Source organism: Neomonachus schauinslandi, chromosome 3, assembly GCF_002201575.2.
Source record: "Neomonachus schauinslandi chromosome 3, ASM220157v2, whole genome shotgun sequence".
NCBI classification, from domain to species: Eukaryota; Metazoa; Chordata; class Mammalia; order Carnivora; family Phocidae; genus Neomonachus; species Neomonachus schauinslandi.
In genome coordinates, this window is record NC_058405.1 from 89,779,211 (window position 1) to 89,805,323 (window position 26,113).

Genomic DNA, 26,113 nt, shown 5'->3' on the forward strand with positions numbered 1-26,113 from the left:
TTACGCTACTTTGGGATCAGTGTGTTCCTCTTTTCTAATTTCTTGCAGCATAGAGTTAGGTTTCTTATTTGGGATCTTGCTTTTAATGTAGGTGTTTATTATTCTAAATTTCTCTCTTAAAACTGCCTTTGCTGCATTCCACAAGTTCTGGTAGGTTGTGTTTCTGTTTTTGTTTGTCTCATGAAGCTTTTTTTGTTTCCCCTTTAATTTCTTCTTTGATCCATTGACTGTTCAAGAAGAGTGTTGTTTAATTTCCATGTGTTCATGAGTTTTCCTATTTTCTTCTTGTTATTGATTTCTAGTTTCATGCCATTGGGGTCAGAGAAGATACTTGGTGTGATTTCAGTTTTCTTGGATTTGCTAAAACTTGTTTTGTGGCATAACATATGGTCTATCTTAGAAAATGTTCCATGTGTTTAATAAGTATGTATATTATTTGGCTCTTAGATAGAATGTTCTGTATATGTCTGCTAGGTCCATTTGGCCTATAGTATTGTTCAAAACCACTGTTTCCTTATTGATTCTCTGATTGGATGATTTATCCATTGTTCAGAGTGGGTATTAAAGTCCCCAACTATTGGGGCATCTGGGTGGCTCAATCAGTTGTGTCCAACTCTTAATTTCTGCTCAGGTCATGATCTTAGGGATCTCAGCCCCTGCATGGGGCTCTACACTCAGAGGAGAGTCTGCTTGGGATTCTCTCTCTCCCTCTCCCTCTGCCCCCCCCCCTACACACTCTCTTTCTCTCTCTCTCTCTCTCTAAAATAAAAAAAAGTCTTCAAAATAAATAAATAAAAAATAAAATCCCCAACTATTGTTTTATTTATGTTTATTTCTCCTTTTAGACTTTAGTTTTGCTTTATATATTTAGGTACTCCAATGTTAAGGACATAAATATTTTCAACTGATATTTTCTTGATGTATTGGCCAATTTGTCATTATATGATGACCTCTGTCTCTTTTTACCATTTTTAGTTTAAAATCTATTTTGTATGATGTAAGTATAGCTGCTCTGGGTGTTGTTGTTACCATTTGCCTGAAATGTCTTTTTTCATCCCTTTGCTCTCAGTCTATGTGTGTCCTTACAGCTAAAGTGAGTCTCTTATAGGCAGCATACTTTTGGATCTATTTTTTTTAGCCTAGTCACCTTTTCTCATCTTTTAACTGGAGAACTTAACCCATTTACATTTAAAGTAATCATTGATAGGTAAGGAATTACTATTGTCATTTTGTTAATGGTAGTTGATTAGTGGATCCACTATTCTTTGTTTCTTATTTGCTCTGTGTGTGTGTGTGTGTGTGTGTTTTGGTATCAGTATGCTTTGTCTTTTTTTATGGTGTTCTTTTGTGTAATCACTACAGGATTTCCCCTTGTGATTACAATGAAGCTTAAATAAAATATTTTCAACTTATCACACCCTATTCTAACCTGATAACAATTTGACTTCAATAAAATTCATAAACTTTACACTTTACTTCTCCTTCCCTCCACATTTTAGATTATCACTGTTACAATTTACATGTTTTTATATTGTGTAGTAACTAATAACAAATTATTGTAGTTATGGTTATATTTACTATGTCCTTTTTTAACTTTTAGAGTTGTGAGTGAAGTATGCACTACTATTACCAAATCACAGAATCTAAGTATAACTACATATTTACCACTACCAGTGAAGTTTGCACTACGTTTTTATGTTTTTATGATGTTAATTAGTAATATTTTACTTCTACCCAGAGAACTACTATTAGCATTTCTTGTAATGCATGTCTGGTGGTAATGAACTCCCTCAGCTTCTATTTGTTCAGGAAAGTGTTTATCCTTCCTGTGTTTCTGAAGTGCAGCTTCACGAAGTATAAAATTCTTCATAGACAATTATTTTCTTTCAATATTTCAAATATATAACCTCATTCTCCTCTGGACTAAAAAATTTCTGCTGAGAAATCTGCCTATAATCTTATGAGGGTTCCCTTATATGTAACTTCTCTCTTTCTCTTGATGCTTTTAAAATCATTTCTTTGTCTCTGACTTTTGACAATTTAATTATAATATGTTTCAGTGTAGCTCTATTCAAATTCAACCTATTTGTAGTCCTTTGACCTCATGGATCTGCATGTCCATTTCTCTCCCTAGGGTCAGGAAGTTTTCAGCCATTATTTGCTTTGAATATAATTTCTGTCTCTTTCTTCTTCTCTTTTACTTCCAGAATTCCCATAATGTGAATATTATTTATTGTGTCTTATAATTCCTATAGGATTTCCTCACTCTTTTTCATTCTTTTTTTAATTTTTGCTCCTCTGACTGGATGCTTTCTAATATCCTATTCTCCAAGTCACTGAGTCTTTCTTCTACTTGGTTGAATCTACTTTTTGAAACTCTCTATTGAACTCTCTAGTTTAATTATTATATTTTTAAACTCTAGGATTTCTGTTTGGAATTTTTTCAATGATTGCTATTTCTTTGTCAAACTTCTTGTTTTGTCCATGCATTGTTTCCCTCATTTTGTTTGTCTGTCTCTGTTTTTTTGTAGTTTACTAAACTTCTTAAGAGCATTATTCTGAATTCTTTGTCTAACAGTTCATAGATCTCCATTTCTTTAGGATCAATTATTGGAACTTTATTAACTTCATTTGGTGGTGTCATATTTACTTGCTTTTTCATGATCCTGACTATGTTGGTATCTGCATACTTGAGTAATCAGGCTGTTCTTTCAGACTTTATAAGTTTGCTTTGGTACAGACAGTTCTTCACCAGTCAGCTGAGCTTGGGTTGCTGGCCGTGTCTGCTGGTAATGTTCCTGGGCAGGAGGGGTCTGCTATTGTAGTTTATTTATGGGTGAAGCAACTGTTCAAGCTCTGAAGACAAGGATGAGGGGTGTGCCACTGGCTGAGAACAGTGGTATAGGACTGCTAACTTGGTCCTCTACCCAAGTGAGGTCATAGAATGGGTTCTGTGGTTGCCTGGGTTTTCTGGTCAGGCTTATAGATAGTCAGGACTTGGTACTATATTCAGTAATAGATGGGAATTAGCTTCTCTGCCCTGGTAGGCAGCAGAATATGATCCAGGGCCTGTACAGCTCAATGTTTGGGGACCTAAATCAGGCCAGAGTGCACACTGAATTCCCTGGTCAAGTGAGGTCACTAGTTTTTCTCTGATGATGGGGGAATCCATGCTCTATGCTCTCTGTTCAAGTGTCACTGAATATACAGCTGTTGAATGGGCTATACAGCTTCCTTGTGTGTGCTGAGTAGGGTCCCTGTTTGGACAGGCTGAAGGCTGATTTCAGCAATGGGCAGTTATAAATTAGATTCCCTGTCCAGATGCAGTGGGAAAGGCAGCTCTAAAACTGATAAAACTCTTTGTGTGTTGTCTTGATGCAAGCTGACCTGCACCCCAAGTTCCCATTGGCTTTGTTCTGTAAACTAACTGGCTTTGTCTGCCCACCTCTCATCTCAAATGCTTCTGGGCTGCACAGCTTCCAGGAGTTGTCTCCAGCTCTTCTGGTCAGATGGAGCCAGAAAGCACTCTTCACAGTGGATAGGGCCATGTCTCAGCTTCTTGGCATGGGTGGGAGGAGGAGGAGCTGATCCAGGCCACTCTCAATTTCCCAAACAGGCTTTCCAGTTGAGAGGGGCCAGGGGCTATCTTTAGCCTTGGCTGTGCATTAATCCCCCTGACTGTGTATGGCCCTAGAACACTCTGTGTCTGATATTGGCTTTGCCTTGGGGGTGATCCGCTTTGCCCACCCACCTCTCAGCTCAAGCACCACTGGGCAGCAAAGCTTCCATAAGTTGACCAGCCCTTCTGGTTAAATGGGACTGGAAGACACTCTCCACAACAGGTAGGGCTGTGATTCAGCTCCTTCCTGGGCATAGGCAAACCATACTGGCAACACTTCTTGGTTGAGGATCTGAATCATACAGACACCAAGTTCCCTGAAGGCACCATTGGTTTGGTTCTATAGATGAGCAAAGCAACTGGTTGGGCTTTCTGCCTGGACATTGCAGGTATGAACTCAGTCTGCCAAGATCCATGTGCTTGTTGTTGAGAGCCCCTCCCACCTTCTTCACAGCCACATTCCCAATGGCTGAGTCAAACAGGTTCCCCTGGTAAGATCAGAGTAGGGGCTCCCACAAAGTGACCCACAATACTGGGAGGAGCTTGTTCCCTCCACCACCACCACCGGATTCCCTTTTCCCACTGGAGAAACCAGAAGATCAGAAGAGACCTTTCTGTGTGATGCTGAACTGGCCTGGTTGGGGGGAAGGTGCAGCCAACATGTAGCTTCTTCTCTTCCATTCTAATGTGGTCTGTCTTGGTCTCTATCATGCAGCGGGGTGCTTTATCCTCATCTCCATGTTCTAGAATTTTTTCAGTGGTGTCTTATTCTTGAATAGATATTAGTTGTTCTTCTTGTGAGGGGGAGTGAAGTGAAGAACAACCTATGCTCCCATCTTGGTGATGTCCTTGAACTCCCTTTTATTGACAGGTGCCCATCTACAGAGATATTTTTAATTTCCTGGTCACTTATTTGTTTCTCGTTTTGGTTTTTTTTTAAATAAAGAGTTTTCTCCACCTGCTTATTTAACTAGTAGGGATTTTTTATTCCATTTTATTTATTCATTCATTCATTCATTCATTCCATACTATCTTAGTCAGCTCAAGCTGCTATAACAAAATACCATAGACTGTGTGATTTTAAAAAGATATTTATTTCTCACAGTTCTGGACACTAGAAGTCCAAGCCCAGGGTTCCAGCATGATCAGGATTTGGTGAGGACTCTCTTCCTGTCTTATAGATGGCTACCTTCTTGCTATATCTTCACATAAAGGAGAGAGAGAGCTCTGGTGTCTTTCTCTTCTTATAAGGACACAAATTCCATCGTGGGGTGGAGGCTTTACTCTCATGATCTCATCTAAACTTTATTGCCTCCAAAGTCCCCCACCTTCTAATGCCATTGCATTGGGAGTTAGGGAGTCACCATATGAATTTGAAGAGATACAAATATTCAGTCCATAATACATATTAATGCTTATATATGACAGGCTGATGACATGAATATGACATATGAGTTAATTTGAAAATAACTGAAATTTCTCAAATTGTTTCCTGTATGCTGTCTTAGACGATTCCTTCACTCCTCCCTTTCTTATGTGTCATGGACCCTAGGTATGTATGTGCAGCAAGGGAGGTCCAGGATACTGACCCAAGTGGAGAGCAATTGCCTGTGATAACCAAGTCTAGTACTCTGGGAGAGTCAGATCCTCTCGCATAGCACCCATGACCTCTCCTACGTGGTCAAGAGAATGTTACACGGAGTTTTATTACTAGGAAGACCTCAGGCCAAAGAATCCAAGATAACTGATCTGAACTCAGTTCCACAGAACCTCTGGGTAGCAGCTATGTGACTCTGAATAACTTTCATAACTTCTCTTGTTGTCTTTTTTCTCTTCTATTAAATTAAAATGGTTGGTTTGAATAAACCCTAAAGTCCCTTCAAACTAAGATCCAGTGATGCAATAAATATGATCCATGTCTTTATTGTTAGTAAATATTTTTAGAAGCAAAATCACCCATCATGACACTGGAAAGAAGAAAAATAAATCTAAAACATATCAAGTAATCCAAGATAATCCTTCTTCAATTTGTCATTGCTCTAGATACCCTTTTCTAAAGGATTCGTTTTTCACTGGTGTTCTGTCCACAGCCATCATCTGGATCTACCAGCCAAGTATGATCCAAGTAAGAAAGAAAGGAGTAGAGAGACTCACCCAAGCTTCCCACAGATCTCTTCCCTCCATGGGTGTTGGAGTTAGGTAGAACTGGGGTTGAGATACCTACTCAATTGTCACAAGCCAAATATTTAATCTTTCTAAAACATTTTCTCCTCATTTATATTTTGGGGTTTACAGAATCTAATGGGGAGTCAACATCAATGAGATAACCATACTAATAATTGTAGAATTATAGTTGCAATAAATGTCAAGAACTCTTTTAATATTGATCCTTGACTTAGATTGGTAGAATCAGAAAAGCTTTGGAAGTAGCTTTGAAGCTGAGATAGGAAGGTGAAGAAGAGTGTGCCAGGTTAAGGAAAAATCCATTCAAAGACCTAGGAAAGCATGAAATGTGACAAGAGAACAAGAAAAAGTTCAGAAAAGGAAAGGAAGCAAGGTGAAAGATGAGGTTGGAGAGGTGGATATGGTTGAAATCAGATAAGGTGACCTACAATTACCATCCAACCATGATGCAATTGAACATAAATGAGGACAATATTCATAATTATGCCAGGACAACAGGCATAAATCAAGGCTGTCCCTAGCAAACAAGAGAACTGGAGAAAAGGAAGCCTATTCAAAAATTATTGCAGAAACTAGATGAAATACAAAATGTTTGAAAAAATGGATGTATTACAGCTGAATGCCACAAGGTTTTTGGCTGGGGAGTGGGGGGGGAGTGGAGCATTGGAAAGTAGATAAAAGTAAGCTTCTCTTTTCTTTTGGCAGGAAACCTGCCTTGCCTTCTAGTAGGGAATAGATAAATCATCTCTATGGTCCAGCTTAATTAACATGTGAGCTCTTTCACTAAAGAAGTAAAATAAACATTAAGCATCAACATTGGTGTGCCAGGGAAGACTTCAAATCAATATATCTGTAGGTGTCAATTCCACTCTATGAAATATTTCTGCAAGAAATTTAATTAACAGGCTCCCCTACAGGTTTCAGATTCTCATAATATCCCTCAAATTTTCAAGAAATCACAGCTTCCTTTAACATAGGAATCAACAGCCATTCATACCCAGAGTTGATGCTAATTTCAAAGGCAGAGATTGAAGGTTAATGTATCCTATCTGTTTTGCTCATCTGCTTCTACCTGAATCTTAGCCACAGCTTGAGAACTGAAAAAGAAAAGAAGAGAGAGAAGGAAGGAAAGGAAAAGGAAGGAAAGAAGGAAGGATCCATCCATATCCATCAATGTACCTACTCTGATGCTTCAGTAAGAAAAGGTAAGCTACCGGGGCACATGGGTGTCTCAGTTGGTTAAACATCTGACTCTTGATTTTGGCTCAGGTCGTGATCTCAGGGTTGTGAGATCAGGCTCCACACTGGGCTCTAGGCTGGGTGTGGAACCTGATTAAGATTCTCTCTCTCTCTCTCCCTCTTTCTCTCCCTCTCCACTCTCCACTCTCCATGCATCCTTTGCACAGTTCTCATGGGTGCTCTTGGCAAGTCCCAATCATGTCTGAAGCTTTTGGGGCAAATTTGGAGTCCAGTGATCCCTCCCCTGCATCATCAGAATGGTCATTTCTTCAATAGCCCAATATCATTCACCAAGAGAGAAATTCACTGAGAATATATTTCCTACTAAGGTATAAGTAACTAAGTCAGGTATACCCTACCCCGTCACTGTTTATTCGAGGAATGTACTTTTTTTTTTTACATCCACACAAAAAAGTAAAGGAGATGGTTAAATCTCAAACCTCAAATGTGGAATATCAGACACTGGGAGATTGAGTTGGAAAATTATATATTCATATGTTTATTTATGTACATACAATATATAATATAGAGAGAGAATGGATGCCATCAACTAATATGATATAAAAAACACTTGGTTAATAATCCTAGAATATAATATAATACTTCATAGAAATAATTCATTGAGTGTCTACTGCTCTGAGAACAATCTGGACCAGCCACCAGGTAAATAGTAGTGGACAAAACAGACATGATCTTCACCCTAAGGAGTGTAGTTTCTCAAAAGTAAGGCCTATTATGTAGGCAAGTAAAGAGGTACTTTTTATAAGTGAAAAGAGCAGAATATTTTATTCTGAAGAACAAAATAAAGGTAGTACAAGGAACTTGTGTTAGGCAGAGTGGTAAGGAATGGTTTCTCTGAGGAAATACTATAGTGGGACCCCTGAATGTGAAGGAGTCACCACAGCAAGTCGGAAGAAAGTCATCTCACTGTTCATGTGTTGGCATAGTTCCTTTCAATTATATTTCCATGTGTGCATGGATGTGTGCGTGCATCTTTTCATAGTCTGCTTTTTCTTTCTTTACTCAGCATATCAAGAGTAATTTCTCACATTGTGTTTTTTCATAAATATTTTTAGTGGTTGTTTGGTATTTTCTCACAGAGCTCTCTTTAATTTACCAAACCATTGAGGACATCTGTTTCCATCATTGCGCTATTATGAATAACACTTTGGAGAATACCCTAGGACATAAATATTTGTATTTCAGATTACTCTTTAGGATAGATTCGTAGAGCTGGAATTACTGGATAAAGAGTATGAATATACAGTACCTGGTACATGTTGCTGTTAGCATAGCTAAGTGGTTATCTTATGATATTCTTACTAAAATTGTTATGATTTTGGGGGCACCTGGGTGGCTCGGTCAGTTGAGCTGCTGCCTTTGGCTCAGGTCATAATCCCAAGGTCCTGGGATTGAGCCCCACATCGGGCTCCCTGCTCAGCAAAGACCCTACTTCTCCCTCTCCCTCTACTGCTCCCCCTGTTTCTGCTTTCTTGCTTATGCTCTCTCAAATACGTAAATAAAATCTTAAAAAAGTAAAATAAAATTGTTATGATTTTTAAATTTTTAGGTAGAGTTAACATGAAAGTTTGCTTTTTGATTTGCATTGGTTTGATGTCCTTGAGTATTGACTACTTCTTGATTCCAACTGGAATACATGGGAAGCAGATGTTTCTCAAGAGACTGTCCTAAGGAATATGGACAGCATTAAATACAATGGCTATGGTTCACCCCTTGACTTAGATTCTTAGAACTCCAGCCCTCCCAAGCCTATTCCCCTGGTTCCAAGAGCCAAACAAAGGCTGTCTTCCAGGGTGAGATACTGGACTCTCCAAATCTTTCCTGCCACAACTGGAGAAATTCAGAAAGCTTGATTGTCCACTTGCCTTCGAGAGACATTTCTAGAACTTCAGAGGGAACAGGGATGGGGAAAACATAACAGTCATGAGTGGGGACTCATGTGTATATCTCCAGCTCTCACAAGGTCATAAGCCTTTACTGTCGCCTCCCTTAAGAACCTTCCACACTTAGTCCTCACCTGAAAAGTGCATTAAAGTTCTTACCAACTACAAGTCCATATAAGACTCTCCCATGGCATCCTTTTAGGAGAGTAATTATTACTTCCTCAACCTCCAGACCTATGGGATCAGAATATTTTAGGACCTGGAATCCTGAAGTCTACCCTTCAAAATACTCCCTAATTGAGGCAGATGTGTGCAGCTGCTCAAAAACCACTGATGTAAGAGTTCTCAATTTATTCCTCAAGGCTTGGGGAGGATATTCATCCCAAGGTGAGCTCTGAGCATCAAGTCGTTGTTCTTCCTTGCAGCTCTTGAAACCCTGGGTAAGCAGATAGCCAGCAGACCAATCATATCATTCTACACAGTGCTCAACTGGCTAATAGACCCAGTTTAGGATCTCAGGAGATCCTCCTTTCCATGTGCAAACAAAGGTGGGGTGTTAGTAATCACCCAGGGAAAGCTAGACAGTAGAGTTCAAAACTCTTTTTATCCCAGTTATCTAAATAATTAATCCAAAATCCAATGAGGATATGATTTTATTGTCCTAAATTAAAATTATATGTTATCAAACTTACTCTAACTCTGGTGTTATAAGAACACAATCAAACAGGTGTAACCCCAAAAGACATTCCCATTAAAATAACTTTCATGTGCTCCCATCAATAGCTTTTTCCTTGATTCGGTATCTCCTTCAAAGAAGAAGGTTTATTAGATATCACATAACATACTCCCTTTTGTTTTGTTTTGTTTTAATTTTTATTGTTATGTTAATCACCATACTCCCTTTTATAAAGTATTAACGCTGTTAGTGATTGTGTGCCCAATTGTATAAAGTTCACAAAAACATTTAGGCATTGCCTTTGATCGATGCTGGTTATCAGCAGGGAATTTCATGTTGACTCTAGGTTTGTCTTTGTTGTCTTATTAACATGCTAAGGAACTATTTTGAAATCTTACTGGAAAAACACATTAAATATTGAAGGGCCTTATTTGAGACACCAAGTAAATAGAAAATCAACACTTGAGCCCTAAACAAAAAGGAGGCTAGTATTAACAAATAATACATAAGATGTTTTAAAAAAAAAAAAGCTATTTTGTTTCCTGCTGTCCAATTAATGTCTATTATCAAATCAGACATATTTCTTTGCTTTATTTTGCGCAGTGTTATTTGCTCAAAAGGAGACCCTCACTGTGAATGGCCAGTAACTCAGTCTTCCAGCCGTATGTGGCCTCTTGAGGTAGGACATTCAGGACAAAGCCCAGGAGCCTTGCACAGCACTTCTTAGCCCTTCCTGTCTGGCCACTATCTTTTACCAGTATCCTTGTTTTCCACCTTCCCCATGCAAATGGTTGGTGGGGAAGCATCTGAAATGAAACCAAATGAAACCATCTGAATTTTATTTAGGAACTTGTGTGTTTTCCTCTCTGTCCTTTGCACCTTTTTCTATGAAGGATTTGAAGCAAGCCAGGATATATACTAAATCAGTGAGGTCTTCCCTAACCATTCAGCTATGAGTTGTTCTCCTCTCCACTGAAACTGTTTATCACCTACTATATGCATCCTGACTCACTCTGTATCCTATATTATATCACATCATTAAAGAGACTTCCAAAAATCCAAGCCTTAAATCCTTCATCATGATTAGAAATTCTTTGTTTTTGTATTGACTCTTTAGAGGGCTTCTTCACCTTCTCCAGAATTTGAACAAATCAATTTTGTGTGTATAGTAGGTGTAAATATATGAAAAGTATAGTACATAAGCCACAGTATTAGTAATAATTAAATAATAGTAATTACCATTTTAGTGTGTGCCTATTAAATGCCAGTATTTTTCTAAGTATACTGCATATGTCATTTCATATAGTGACTGCAAAATGCTCTTTAAATTTTATCTCCACATTCTCCAGGTGAGGAGGACCTGGATATATAGCAGCTTTTACCCAGCAGCCATGCTCAGCTTGGGGAAGGGCTATGCTACAGAAGCTTGTTGGAACCAAAGCTGACTGAGGAAGTACAGGCGCACATATTCCCACCTCCTTCCCCCTACCTACCCTTTCCTTCCTACCTACCCTTTCCTGCCAGACCTAGGCAAGGAAAAAAAAAAAAAGGCTGACTTTCGTGTGAAGGACTTTCCCCAGCAGCCTCTTCTTCTGGCCTCTGTCCCAGTGAGGATGTTCACTTGGTCCTTAAGAGAACCAGAAGATGTGCTCAGCATCACCTCTGACTCTGCTTCCCTGCATGCCACCTGCTTTGCAAAATATCCTTCATGACCTTCCAGCTCAGTTCCTCCAGGGACCTTCTCTTCTCTCAACCCCTAGTGGATTCGTAAAGATAGTAAACCACTCACTGTGAGCATGCCTTTCATATGCAAACCAACCAAGCCAGAGTCCACACACCCACCACCTCCTTGATTAAATTCTTAGCTCTGGGCCACTTCTGCTCCCTGTCCTTCACACCACAAGATGATAAGGCAACTAGAGACAGCCCTACACCCTAGAGGCTCTGGAAATATTTAAACTAGCCATTGTAAGCCTGCCTACCCTACCTCATCCGTTCCTTCTTACGGGAACCACAATAAAAGCCCATGGTTTGCCCATGGTTTCCCCTCACTCCTTCACCTCCTCACCAATTCTGGTGTTTCCCTGTGTGGCCCCTTCCTCTTGGGAACTGTGGGTAACAAACTACCTTTTCAATGCAATCATCTCATCTGCTGGCCTCACCATACCTGAATAACAACAACTATAACCCCAAACCAAACAAACATAACCCTATGTAATAAAACCTTAAAGGAGTAAATGAATGAATCCTGAGGACTTACTCAGCCTACGGACTTACCTGAACTCAGGTCATTGTGTCTTCTTGGTTCAAATGAGTTCTGAAACATTTTCTCGAACAAGATACTGTGCTTGACACCAGGGGTCCAGATATGACTGAAACCTGATCCTTGCCCTCAAGGGGCAGACAGTGCAAAGGAGGAGTTCACATACCAGCACAAGGATGCTGATACAGGCTAATGGTGGTTCATAAACTGGCCCCCAAAAAAGGGCCAGGAGAGATCAGAGAAAAAGTCAGACCACCCCAGATTGGTGGGTGACAGTTTTAATAAGCAAGGGTGCTCATTAAAGTGCTTACCAGCCTTGTCTTGTGTGGCCACAAGATAGGTACATCTCTGCACCACCCCATAAGAATCAAAGTCTATGGAGAGGCCTTAACTGGGTTCAGTCATATATTCAGTCCAGATGGCCTCAACAACACCTTACTCTCTTCAAGGCTGTGTCCTTGGAACAGCTCCCACCATGGGAACAGCGGGCAGAGTGTACATTCCAAGGACAGGGATGGGGTAAGGAGCTTCAGAGTGCGTGGGTCCAGCTCATGGGTCAACTTGCAGTCACAGCCTCTTACTTACCTCCTGCAACAGCCACCCACCCTGGACTCACAATTTTCCACTGAATCAAAATCTTTTTTGAGTCCCCCAAAGAGGAAAACTATCACAGAAGTCATGTCTGCTTGTAGGGCCAGCACTGCGGGGCAAGAGGGGATAAACAGAAGAAAGAAGGCAGATGCTTCAGCTGACAGCTAATCTCTGGATTAATTCTATAAATCTCTTTACCTTTGTTATGCTCCTTGTTTGAGTGCTGGGAAAAAGTAAATTTTCACCAAATAATTGACTTCAGTGAAGTTTTCTCTTCTAGTAGAATTGCATTTCATTCATTATTCATTGATTTCTTCATTTGGTTCATTTCAACTGAGCTCCTACTATGCCCACCATTTAATGTGAAGCTCTATGGTGTGGTTCTGCTCTTCATAGGGAGATAAACATGAAAAAAAAAAGTGAAATTTGATAAAAGGGATGTGTTGGAGGACAGGAGGAAGAGAAAGGAAAGAACAAATCAACCCTGGTAAAGACAAAGGCGGCTTCCAAGAGATCATGCCTACGATAGTCCTTGAAGGACAGTACAAGTTTTCCAAGTAGAGTTTGCAGAGCAGGGTTTTCTGGAGAAAAACAGGCATGCCCAGATGTTGCAGGTATGCTGGCACCAGTGGGATTCAGGGAACACTCATTTCCAGGCATTTTCATCATTTCTACTCGTAAGACAGGGTGCTTTCTCTGGCTTTGTTTGGATAAGTACTATTAAAAGTGTTGTAGGGCAAACATTCATATTTATGCTGTATTTAACTTTTCATTAATAATAAATTCAGGTGAAGTAGCATTGTTATTAATATTGATCAACGTTCCAACTGAAAGCACAGATGTCAGGGATTTTTTTTAAATGGGTTCAGTTATATTTAATAGTGTTGTTGATGAGAGAAAACCTAATGAAAACCAACAGATGGTCTATTTAATACCGCTCTCGGCTTTGAAACATGTGCCAAATGTGATGCACACAAGGACTTGACAGGGCTGTTACTGGAAGCCTTTAATTACAACTATTTGCACTCCTGGGCCTGCAGAAATTGCTAAAATAACACTGCAACTCTAACACTGGCCAAGGCAGAATTTAATTGTGATATTGTCTGCAGCACTGTATTTCTAAATGACCTCTATAGACAGTTTTTCTGACAGGTTTTGGGGATTTTGTTTTGTTTTGTTTTTTTGTCAAGGAACTGGAGCCAACAGCCAGGATGAGCTCAGATGGCCCACCTTCCACACATCACACATTTAGTCTAAAATGTTGAACAGCATCTCCAAGGTCAAGAAGAGGTATGGACCCCTTTATCATTAGGGTTAACTTAATTACAGCAATCGCTCAACTGAGGTAAACTGCCAAAGCAATGACTAAGTAATTAATAATACAGGCATACCTCGGAGATATTGCAGGATCAGTTCCAACCAGCGCAATAAAGCAAATATCACAATAAAGCCTGTCAGATGAATTTTTTGGTTTCCCAGTGCATATGAAAGTTATGCTTACACTATGCTGTAGATTATTAAGTGTGCAATACCATAATGTCTAAAAAAAGTACATATCTAAATTAAAAAATATTGCTAAAAATGCTAAGCATTAACTGAGCTTTCAGTGAGTTGTAATGACTGCCCACAGATCACCTTAACAAATATAATAGTAATGAAAAGGTTTGAAAGATTGCAAGAATTACCAAAACGTCACACAGAGACAGGAAGTGAGCAAATACTGTAGGGAAAATGGCGCCAATAGACTTGATCAGTGCAGGGTTGCCACACATCTTCAATTTGTAAAAAAAAAAAAAACAAAACCTCAGTATCTCTGAAGCACAATAAAGCAAAGTGCAATAGAATGAAATAGTCCTATAATAGTCACAGTAGCAACTGCCCCTGTTATGAACCTTGCTAGGCACTCGTCCAACATTACCACTACTTCTCACAACACAGAACAGTGGAGATGAGGACACTGAAGCCTAGAATGATTCAACATCAGGCTCAGTGTCACACAGCTTAAAAGTGGTAACCTGGGGCACCTGGGTGGCACAGTCAGTTAAGCGACCGATTCTTGGTTTTAGCTCAGGTTGTTATCTCAGGATTGTGAGATCGAGCCCTGCATCTGGCTCCACACTCAGTGTGGAGCGTGCTTGAGATTCTTTCTCCTTCTCCCTCTGTCCCTCTGCTTGTGCTCTCTCTCTCTCTCAAAAAAAAATAAATAAATCTTAAAAAAAAAAGAAGTGGTAACCTAAGCAGGTTAATTCCCCAGAGTAAGAGCAAGATAGACTAGTCAATTAAGGCAGAGTAGCATGTCACAAGAAGAAGAAAGAAAAGGAGAAGGAGGAGGAGAGGAGAAGAGGGAAACAGCAGGGAAGGAGAAGGATGAGAATAGTAGAGGAAGAGATAGAAGAAGAAGAGGATGAAGTAGAAGAAGAAGGAGGAGGAGGAGGAGGAGAGGAGGAGGAGGGGAGGAAGAAGGGGAGAAAAAGGAGAAGGAGAGGAAGAAGAAGGAGGAGGAAGAGGGGAAGAGGAAGAGGAAGAAGGGCAACCAGAATGTACTCAAAAAAAGAAAATCCCTTATTTAAATTGCTTTAGAAAGAAGATAGCAGGAAATGCACAGATATCTGATCCCCTCATCTGTCCTCCTCATTGGGCTGTCTACATCCTATGACTGCCCGCTATGGCCTGGGAAAGAGAGTGCTTGTTCACAGCATCTCAGTGGAGACAGATGACAAAGAAAGAGGCTAGAATACTACAGATATATGGATGGCTTAACAAACCATTTACCTCTCAAATGAAGATGCCTCAGCTACCAGAAGGTCAGATGGTCAACCACTGCCTCATGGGGAGCCCTGTAGAGTAGAAACAGCTGCAGGTGACACCAACAGTAATGAGAGAATCACATTAGTGGGCTTAGAGCACACAGAATCAAACAGGACACTCTCTTTGAGCCTCATGAGAAATAACACAGGTTGCAAATCTGATCATCTCTAGAGCACCCTAGCAAATAGTCCTCCTTCTCTGGCTTCCTCATCTGAAAGGAGCAACAAATCAAAACTAATTGGAGGGATGGAGAACAGCCTATTTTTTCTTAAGTCTATAAAGTATCTTTTAAAATATCATGTTATTTGCTGCACAAAAAAGAGTAGTAGATGCCAGAAATAAATGATAAAGCCTGCATTCTTTACACATAATAAACCAAGAAATCGTCAACAAAAATATGATCCAAAGAGGGGCACCTGGGTGGCTCAGTCGTTAAGCGTCTGCCTTCGGCTCAGGTCATGATCCCAGAGTCCTGGGATCGAGCCCCATATCGGGCTCCTTGCTCAGCGGGAAGCCTGCTTCTCCCTCTCCCACTCCCCCTGCTTGTGTTCCCTCTCTCGCTGTCTCTCTCTCTGTCAAAAAATAAATAAAATCTTTAAAAAAATAAAAAAAAAATATGATCCAAAGAAATTTAACACTTGAACATTAAGAAATATCTTTCTAAAAAACTCAGGTTCAAAACAGAAATTTAAGGGAAAATTATAGATTTTTTATTCATTTATGAATGGCTCAAAAAAGTGCACAAGAAACTGGGCAAGGCAGTAATGACAACATATAAAAAAGAGATTGCTTTATATACCAACATATGGGATAAATAGTACTCAGAGGACAATTTGCATTCTTAAAAATACTTATTAGTAGTAGGATTTCTATTAATAAAGAGAAAAAGAAAAAACTGAAAAAATAATAGGACAATATAATCTGAAAATGAAATTGAAGACATAAACTTGGAATTAATGAAATAAACAAACTACTAAAAAGGTTTTTATAAAACCTACCCTTTTTAAGAGAGAAACCTATAACTTCCTGTCAATGCTACTCAAAACAAAAAGAAAATGAAAATATGCAATACCAAGAATGAAAACGTGCCATAAGTGTAAAAAAGCAAGAGTCATAGGAGAGTATGTGCTCAACCTAATAGACGTAAAGTTGTCATTTTTATGAAAATGTAAATTTCTAAGATTAATCCATTTTAATAAAACATTAATAGGTTATAAAGATCTATCACCTTCAAAGGTACAAGATACAGAAGGTTTTCTAGCTGAGTTTTTGTCTACTTTCTGATCATCATCATCATCTTCAATCACCATCACCACCATTTTCTTTTACTTATTTTAACTATGCTGGGATATAAACTAAGACATCAAAACTTGACAAAGCAAATATGTCTTATAAAGATAGATATAGACATTTCTAATAAATTAGAATCACCCTAAATATAGCACCATATTTTAAAATGTCACATTCTAAGAACAGTTTTCCATGACTACCAATTCAACATTGAACAAATTAACCAATATAACTTCTTATATCAACAAGTTAAACGGAAAAAAAAAATTATTATATCACCATGTGCTATTAACCTGAAAAGCTATTCATGATATGTTTTAAGTGGAAAATATTAAGTTGCTGAGCAATGAGCATAAGAAGATTGAATTAAGTTGAAAAATATTAATAAAATAATTTTAAATATTTCTTTTATTTGCAACATCACAAAAATATTTAAAACACTTGATTTAGAATTACATTTAAAAAATATTATATGAAATTTCATATTCTTTTTCCTTCTTTGCCCTAAAAAATTTAGAAAGTCTTCTATAATAGGATCTTCTACAATACTCCTAATAGAATGGTTTCTGATCTATTGAAAATTTTATCTGCTAAATCTCCTTTTTAGCAAAAAGATCTTGTTGAATTACCTTCAAATTATGCTTTAAACATCCTGTTTCTTACTGTGTTACTATATCACCTGCACAGCTCAAACTTTCTAGGCTTAGGGTCACAATACCAAAAAGCTGCCCCCCAAAATGGAACTTGGTTGAGAAAAACAGTGCCAATGAACCATCATCATCCCAAAATGTGATCCTAAATAATGTTTTCAAATGGAATTGAAAAGAGGATATAGACAGTAATTAACAATGATACACTTACCATTTTTGAGACCCCAAATCTATGGGTAAACAAGTGGATACAAAGGCCAAAACTTAATGACTTTGTTGAATGTGTGAACCAGAAGATCAATGTGGCCATAACATGGTGAGGATTGGGGAGATAAGAAAAAGGGGGAAGTCAGATACACAGGCCACCTTAGGGAGAATGGATTCTATTCCAAGGGCAGTGGAAAGCCACAGATAGGATATATAAATTCAACAGGGTAAAATTTAAGGAGTAAAATGCCATGATTTATGCCTTTAAAAGATCATTCTGGCTGCTGTGTGGAGAGTCAGTTTCAGGGGAGCAAAACAGTGGTGAGGAGCCCCATTAGGAATGGGTTGCAGTAGTGCACCAGGAGGTGATGTTAGTTTGGATTGGGCTGGAGGTGGGACATGGAGAGTAGATAGATATCAGATATACTGTAGAGCATCTAGAGTACTTAGTGATGGATCCAAGGTGGTGGTAAAGAGAGGAATCTAGGAGGACTCCTATACTTCACCACACCATCCCCAATGCCATCGGGTATTCTGATATTTAGTGGGCTAGCAGAGAAAGAGAAGAAGCCAGTAGCAGAGGTTGTCCTACCTTCAATAAGCAACTGGTGGAGAAAGTCCCAAGTGACATGAAGAAAACTACAAGAGCTTAGGGACACAAAGGATAAGAGAATAGAGTGTTTCAAGAAGGGGTGGTTAATTATGTTAAATCCTGCTGAGAGGTCATGGGTGATAAAGACAAAAATGGCCACTGGATTTGGCCCACAGAAGTTAGGGTACTCTTGACCCAGCAGTTAGAGTAGTGAGAATACAAGCCAAGTGATGGAAGGAAGAGAGGATATAAGTGAGGATAGACAGTGGTGAGTGTAACAACTCCTTTGGGAAGATTTGTTGAAAAGTGAAACAGAGAAATGAGGCAATAGATAAAGGAAGATCAAATTGGATCACTGAAAGGTTTATTTACAATTAAACTACCCTGGTACTTATTTTTACATTAACGGTAATGACGCCTAGAGAAGAAATGGAAGATGCAGGGGAGAGAGAGGAATCTGGGGGGGGTGAAGACCTCGAGTCCACGTAGAGGAAGAACTGAGCCAGACTACAGGTGGAGGTGCTGGCCACTCGGTCCAGGTCACAACAGGGGAGGGCACAGAGGGTTCGAGTACAGATATAAAAGACTAAGGTGGAACAGAGATGAGGCCTTCCCAACTGGGACGGTACTTTTCCCATTGAAGTGTGAGGCACGGTCTCAAGTTGAGAGTGGAGTGGGAGAGCAAAGGCAAGTGTTGAGGAATCATTTTGGAAAGAAGATCAAATTTCTTATAACAGCAAAGTGTTCCTATCTGAGATAGAAGCAGTTTGATGGTTGTGATCTTTAATGGAAGCCCCATTAGCCCACACTCTCATTTTTCTGGAGGCACATCCAGCCCTCTAGGCACTGGATGAAGGAGGTGTTACTCTCACCACTTTCCAGGTGAGGGATACATCTGTGAGGCTCACAGAATCTGAGTAACTTTTGATTTAAAAAAATCTCTGAGGGGCACCTGGGTGACTCAGTTGGTTAAGCATCCAACTCTTGGTTTCAGCTCAGGTCATGATCTCATGGTCATGGAGTGAGAGTGGAGTCTGCTTAAGATTCTCTCTCTCCTTCTCCTTCTGCCCCTCTCCCCAACTACCCACTCACGCTTTCTCTCTCTCTCTCTCTCTCAAAAAAAAAAAAATCTCTGGTAGAAACAACAGTAATAGTAACTGCTACCTGTCTTCCCCCAAAGTACTATTTAGAATAGTATAGGGATGATGAAGGAGCGGGTTTTAAGAATAATTCCCAGGTCATAACAAACATGCTTCAACAGAAATGAGGGGCAAAGGTATAAAAGTAATCCCTTGATACTTTTGAAAAGCAATTATCCCAGTATATATTGATAACTCTGAAATCTTTGTTCAAAGCTTAATTTTTAATAGACTTTCTGATTTAATTGCTTAGTAGAAACCATATAAGATTATAATCTGCAAAATGACCTGAAAGAAAAATACAAGCTATAATAAGCCTGGCAATATTTATTCAAAATAAGTTCCAATGCATCAACCAATTAATAAAACCAGCAATGATCATGGCCTTGGGTAACAAAAACACTCAGTTTCTAGCAGCAAAACAGTGTCAAAGAAAACAAATGTCCTGTGAGAAATGTCTTTAAAAGCTCATCACCTTATAAATCAACCTGAACAAATCAAATATGGCAATTAACATGCAAAAAGTCTAGATGTGGTTCTTGGAAAAAAGAATGCAAGAAAATAGCAGATTTGTTCCCACTTGAACAATACCAAGGAAAACAAATGGTGGGTTGTGTTGATCAATTGATGCCTACCAAGTCTGATTGCTTTCCGGATAAGAATGCAGGATAAGTAGACAGAGCAAGGGCAAAGAGCATGCACATTTGTGTGTGACTGAGTGTGAGTATATATATTACACATGACTGCACACAATCGTATATGCATATATATTTGAAATGTGATCTGTAGTTAAGAAAGCTCACAAAAATTTTATTAAAGTCAATTTTGTAGGCACACAGATTAATTTAAACATGTCTACAAGACAGTAACATAGGGCACTATAACTCAGGGGGAAACCACAGAGATATTTAATTTCGTTAGCATAATGGGACATTTTTTACTAATAACCTAGAAACCTGGGGATAAACACTCTATTTTTGACTTGTTATATGAAATAGAGATTTTCTTAGGAGTAAAACTTAACACTCAAAAATTTGAGCTTAAAAATGCCAAAGGGGTGCCTGGCTGGTGCAATCAATTAAGTGACCAGCTCAGGTCATGATCTCAGGGTGGTGAGAACGAGTCCAACATCAGCTCTGAGCTCAGTATGGAGTCTGCTTAAGTTTGTCTCTCCCTTGAAAATAGTATATAGTGTTTCATTCCCAACACCTGTTAGAGCATAATTAAAATAATTTAGAGGTAAAAATCAGTCTTTTCTAAAATGCTGCCACACAAAAATCAATGTTTCTGAAATGCTGCATGTATGATTTCAGTGGTTTCAAACTGTGTCCTCATGTGGTCAGTGAGGTTTTGTGGCTTTGTTGCAAATAATAAATGACTGCCCTGAAGTTACAAAATATCTTCTTTCCTCCTACAACTGATGTGATATATTTGTAAGACTTGTGTTAAGTAATGTTTGAAAATAAAGTAATTTTCCATGTAAAAAAAAAAGTTTGTCTCTCCCTCTCCCTTGTACCCCTCTCCCCCACATGTTCTCTCTCTCTCAAATAAATAAATAAATCTTTAAAAAATAAATAAAATAAAAATGCAGGCAAGTAATATCCAGTAGAGACAAACCAAAAAAAATAGATGTATAAATGCATAAACTTATAGGGACGCCTGGATGGCTCAGCCGGTTAAGCCTCTGTCTTAGGCTCAAGTCATGATCCCCAGGTCCTGGGATCAAATCCCGCATCGGGCTCCTTGCTCAATGGGGAGCCTGCTTCTCCCACTGCCTGCCACTCCCCCTTCTTGTGCTCTCTCTCTCTGGCAAATAAATAATTTAAAAAAAAATGCATGAGGGCGCCTGGGTGGCTCAGTTGGTTAAGCGACTGCCTTCGGCTCAGGTCATGATCCTGGAGTCCCTGGATCAAGTCCCGCATCAGGCTCCCTGCTTGGCAGGGAGTCTGCTTCTCCCTCTGACCCTCCCCCCTCTCATGTGCTCTCTCTCATTCTCTCTCAAATAAATAAATAAAATCTTAAAAAAGAAAAAGAAACAGCTCCCCCTTTAAAAAAAAAAAAAAAAAAAAATGCATGAACTTATAAATGTGTTGAGTCAACCATCTTGATGATTCCAGACTTCTCTTTACATAAATCATCTTAGATATAACGTTTCTACACCATTTAAACTTATATAAATAGGAAGAATAACAGCTACCATTTCTGGAGTTCCTAAACTGTCACACAGGCTACCAGGTTCTTTGTAACACCCTAACTCCTGTAATGAAAAGAACTGAATTGGCCCCATTTAACAGATAAGGAAACAGGGGCTCCTAGAACTTGAGCTCAAACTCTTTGCAGGGCTCAGAGATCTAGAAAGTGGTGAAATGAGATTAAACCTTCCCCAAACGTAGTTGTCTCCACTGTCCCTCTCTGGCACCCCAGAGCCTGTCATGCCAAAGGGCAGAAGTAAAGGAAGCAGATTCAGTTATCCCTTATCACCCCTGATATTGCCCCAGAGTCCCAGGCCTGGGCGATCACCTTGTCCTTGTCAGTCCCACTAACACTGACACAAAGTCACCATCTCTCCATCCCCCTCCTTCAGGGTTTATGACTGGCTAAGAGTGAAAGCTTCCAAAACAGTTCCCAGGCCACTTCCCCTGCCCTGCGCTCTAGACACACAGCTCACTTACCGAGGATCTAACCTCCATACTCACTCCGACCCAGCTTCCTAGTGTCCTGTAGGTGCCATTTCAGCCGAGGTTATATTGGTGCTCATGTGCATGTGTGTGCACACGCGTGTGTGTATTGTGTGTGCACTTGTGTCCGTACATGTGTGTTTCCATGCGTCCGTGTGCATACATGTGCGTATGTGCCGGGGGAGGGGGTGGGGACAGGCAAAACCATGCTGATCACTAAAAGCTGGAGCCTTGTACATTTGAAAGGGCCCCGGTTGGGGGCAGAGCAAGATGGCCGAGGAGTAGGAGACCTGGATTTCGTCTCCTCTCAGGAATTCAGCTGGATAGGGATCAAACCATTCTGAACACCTACAAACTCAACAGGAGATCGAGAAAAGAATAGCAACAACTCTCTCATCAGAAAAGCGACCACTTTCTGGAAGGTAGGACGTGCGGAGAAGTGAATCCGAGGCGATATTCGGGAGGATAGATGGCGGGGGAGGGGCCTCCGTCGGCCGCTTCTGGCAAGTGATAGAGCCGCAGAGCACAAAATTGGAACTTTTAAAAGTCTGCCCCGCTGAGGGACGTCACTCTGGTGGCTAACTGGGGGGTGGAACCCTCCGGGACAGTGTGGTCTCAGGACCCTCGGGGTCACAGAAAGACCGGGGGTGCCTGAGTGTGGCAGAGCTCCCAGGTAACGGAGCAGGGAAGCCGGCTGCAGAGGCGGAGCCCAGGCGCGGGCTCTCAGCTCGGGGTTGCCATAAACCATGATCCGCAGCACAGTCGGGGCAGTGCTCCTTCAGCAGGGACACAACAAGCGGCAGATCCGGGGAGACTCACCTTCCTCCCCCGGGGGGAGCCACGCGGGAGTGCACCACAGGGATCTGCTGGGTTTGGAGACTCCACCCGGGGTCGGGTGCCAGAGATAGAAACGCGCGGTCACAGGCCGGGTGAGCATGGAGTGCGGCCGGAGACCGGGGAGACGGGAGTGACTGACGGCTTTTCTCTGGGGGCTCACTGAGGAGCGGGGCCCGGAGTTCTCGGCTCCTCCGGGGCAGAGATTGGGAGGCCACCATTTTCACTCTCTGCCTCCAAAGCTGTACGGAAAGCTCGCAGGGAACAAAAGCTCTGGAGAGCAAACCCGAGCAGATTACTTAGCCCGGACCGGGCAAGGGCGGGCCAATTCCGCTTCCGGCAAAGACATTTGGAAACCACTGCAACAGGCCCCTCCCCCAGAAGATCAGCGAGAACTGCCAGCCAAGACCAAGTTTACCAATCACTGAGAACGGCAGAACTCCAGCGCTAGGGAAATACTGCAAATAGAATTCATGGCTTTTTTACCATGATTCTTTTGTCTTTCAAAGTTAAATTTTTTTAACTGTCTTTTTTTCTTTTTTTTGAATTTTTCTTTTTCCCTTTTTCAACCAACATCTTGTCAATCCCTTTTTTTCAAAAACATTTTTATTTTTCATTTTTAGAGTCATATTCTATCCCTTCATAGTAGTTACCCATATTTTTGGCATATATATATAAATTGTTCTCTCTTTAAAATTTTGAGATAGTTTCTTCTAACAGATTAAAATATACCCTAAATCTCTAGTATATGGTGTTTTCTACTCCCCTGCCTGATCACATTCTCTCCCTTTTTTGTTTCTTTTTTCTTTTTTTAAATCCTCTTCTTTCTTTTTTCAAACAACTTCTTATCAATTCCTTTTGTAAAATTTTTTATAATTTCCATCTTTACAGTCATATTCCATCCCTTCATCCTATCAACCCTTATTTTTGTACATATACAAGTTTTTCTTTCTTTAAAATTTTGGGAGACACTTTCTTCTAAAAGACCAAAATACACCCCAAATCTAGTGTGTGGCACTGATCTATATACCAGCCTGATCATATTTGATCACATTCTGGTTTTTGTTGTTGTTGTTGTTTTGTTTTGTTTGTTTTTGTTTGTTTTTATCTTTATATTTTTCTTTTTCTTTTTTTTTTCTTTTTTCTCTCTTTCCATTTCTTGTTCCACTGCTTCAGGTCTTTACTGATTTGTTAACAGTATATTTTCTGGGGACGTTGTTACTCTGCTAGCATTTTGTTCTCTCATTAATCTATTCTCCTCTGCACAAAATGACAAGACGGAAAAAATCACCTCAACAAAAAGAAGAGGTAGTACCGACAGCCAGGGACCTACTCAATACAGACATTAGTACGATGTCAGATCTAGAGTTCAGAATCATCACTTTAAAGATACTAGCTGGGCTTGAAAAAAATATGGAAGTTATTAGAGAAACCATTTCTGGAGAAGTAAAAGAGCTAAAATCTAACCAAGTAGAAATCAAAAAGGCTATTAATGAGGTGCAATCAAAAATGGGGGCGCTAACTGCTAGAATAAATGAGGCAGTAGGGAGAATCAGTGATATAGAAGACCAAATGATGGAAAAAAAAGAAGCTGAGAAAAAGAGAGAGAAACAACTACTGGATCACGAGGGCAGAATTCGAGAGATACGCGATACCATAAGACAAAACAACATTAGAATGATTGGGATCCCAGAAGAAGAAGAAAGAGAGAGAGGGGCAGAAGGTATAATGGAGCAATATATAGCAGAGAACTTCCCTAATTTGGGGAAGGAAACAGGCATCAAAATCCAGGAAGCACAGAGAACCCCTCTCAAAATCAATAAAAATAGGTCAACACCCCGACATCTAATAGTAAAACTTACGAGTCTCATAGACAAAGAGAAAATCCTGAAAGCAGCTCGGGAGAAGAGATATGTAACCTACAATGGTAGAAACATTAGATTGGCCACAGACCTATCCACAGAGACCTGGCAGGCCAGAAAGGACTGGCAGGATATATTCAGAGCACTAAATGAGAAAAATATACAGCCAAGAATACTCTATCCAGCTAGGCTGTCATTGAAAATTGAAGGAGAGATAAAAAGCTTCCAGGACAAACAAAAACTAAAGGAATTTGCAAACACAAAACCAGCCCTACAGGAAATCTTGAAAGGGGTCCTCTAAGCAAAGAGAGAGCCTAAAAGCAACATAGACCAGAAAGGAACACAGACAATATACGGTAACAGTCACCTTACAGGCAATACAATGGCACTAAATTCCTATCTTTCAATAGTTACCCTGAATGTAAATGGGCTTAATGTCCCAATCAAAAGACACAGGCTATCAGACTGGATTAAAAAACAAGACCCATCGATAGGCTGTCCGCAAGAAACTCATTTTAGAACCAAAGACACCCCCAGATAGAAAGTGAGGGGGTGGAAAACCATTTACCATGCTAATGGACACCAAAAGAAAGCTGGGGTGGCAATCCTTATATCAGACAAATTAGACTTTAAACCAAAGACTGTAATAAGAGATGAGGAAGGACACTATATCCTATTTAAAGGGTCTATCCAACTAGAAGATCTAACAACTGTAAATATCTATGCCCCTAACATGGGAGCAGCCAATTATATAAGGCAATTAATAACAAAAGCAAAGAAACACATCGACAACAATACAATAATAGTGGGGGACTTTAACACCCCCCTCACTGAAATGGACAGATCATCTAAGCAAAAGATCAACAAGGAAATAAAGACTTTAAATGACACACTGGACCAAATGGACTTCACAGACGTATTCAGAACATTCCATCCCAAAGCAACGGAATACACATTCTTCTCTAGTGCCCATGGAACATTCTCCAGAATCGATCACATCCTAGGTCATAAATCAGGTCTCAACCAGTACCAAAAGATTGGGATCATTCCCTGCCTATTTTCAGACCACAATGCTTTGAAACTAGAACTCAATCACAAGAGGAAAGTCAGAAAGAACTCAAATACATGGAGGCTAAAGAGCATCCTACTGAAGAATGAATGGGTCAACCAGGAAATTAAAGAAGAATTAAAAAAATACATGGAAACCAATGAAAATGAAAACACAACTCTTCAAAATCTTTGGGATGCAGCAAAGGCAGTCCTAAGAGGAAAGTATATAGCAATACAAGCCTTTCTCAAGAAACAAGAAAGGTCTCAAGTACACAACCTAACCCTACCCCTCAAGGAGCTGGAGAAAGAACAGCAAATAAAGCCTAAACCCAGCAGGAGAAGAGAAATAATAAAGATCAGAGCAGAAATCAATGAAATAGAAACCAAAAGAACAGTAGAACAGATCAATGAAACTAGGAGCTGGTTCTTTGAAAGAATTGACAAGATTGATAAACCCCTGGTCAGACTTATCAAAAAGAAAAGAGAAAGGACCCAAATCAACAAAATCATGAATGAAAGAGGAGAGA